Below are 1343 nucleotides of genomic sequence, written 5' to 3'. Positions count from 1 at the left end.
TAGCAAAACGTGACGCAGAAATATGAAGTGAACAGATGCCATTGAAAAAATGGTGCTGATAGACTTGCTCCAACAAGGGTTGCCACAAACCTTCCATATGTAAGAAACGCAGTATCTGCAGAACACGGTAAATAGAGATCTGCCTGGAAATAAATGGACATGGTAAATTCAAGTTTTGCTTTTAAGAACTTTCTGGATTTTTTTTTCCTCGAATATTTTTGATCTGAGGTTGGTTAAACCTGCATATGTGGAATCCGTGATCACCGAGGGCTGACTGCACAGGATACTAACCCCTAGGCGTATTCACAGATGTGACGTAACAATGACATGCCCGTGCTGTTGCTTCACTCGTGCCCGACTCTCTGACTCTATGGACTGTAGCCCACCAGGCTCCTCTGTCTGTGAGATTCTCCAGGCAAGAATACTGGAGTGCATTGCCATGTCCTCCTCCAGGGGATCCTCCCACCCCAGGGATCGAACCCGCATCTCTTACATCTCCTTGCATTGACAGGCGGGTTCTTTACCACTGGCACCATCCTTGCCAAAAGGGCTCACAACTCATTTACAGCAACATAAAAATCTTAACCTATATTGTCCATCTTTAACTATCTGTACTGATTTTTTTTTGTCTACCTACTTTTTGTTCTGTGCATTTTACAGCAGAGGGTAGGGGGTTTGGAGGAGATAATAGAGAAAAAAAACTGAGGAGAGTAAAGGAGGTTTAGAGAAAGAATGCGATAGGAGAACAGCAGGAAAAGCCAGACTGGAGACTGGAGGATTCTGGGAGGGAGGAGGGCCTGGGACTGGTCAGGTTGCTGAGATGACCTGTCGGACAGCCACACCTGAGACGGGAGCAGGGCGTGCTGGGGAGACAGAGGGGGAAGAGAGCCTTCCTGCGTATCTCGTTTCTGGTCCATGGAGACACATCACCTATCAGTCCCGGGGAAGGCACACAGCATCGGTGCCTCAATCTGTTCTCTGAGCATTAAAATACATGCAGTGTCTCTGAAAAAGGAAATGGCAACCCACTCCAGTATTCTTGCCTGGAGAATCCCAGGGACAGAGAAGCAGGCTTCTCTGTCCATGGGGTCGCAAGAGTTGGACATGACTTAGAGACTAAACCACCACCACCACCACCTGTGGGAGTTTTCTCCCAAGAGTTTCCTGGGGTTCAGATAATGCATTATGGTCAGGTTTTTATGTTGTCTGCCAGGTTACGCTAGATGGAAAAAAATAAATAAATAAAATAAAATACATGCAGTGTGCTTCACAGACAACCCGGAGACGAGAGAAACAGAGTTGATCACATCATTATAATATAAAAATGAACATACCTCAGCGTG

The sequence above is a fragment of the Bubalus bubalis genome, chromosome 1 (assembly GCF_019923935.1).
Source record: "Bubalus bubalis isolate 160015118507 breed Murrah chromosome 1, NDDB_SH_1, whole genome shotgun sequence".
Taxonomy (NCBI): domain Eukaryota; kingdom Metazoa; phylum Chordata; class Mammalia; order Artiodactyla; family Bovidae; genus Bubalus; species Bubalus bubalis.
The sequence above is the reverse complement of the archived record's forward strand: the minus strand, read 5'-3'. Positions refer to the sequence as shown.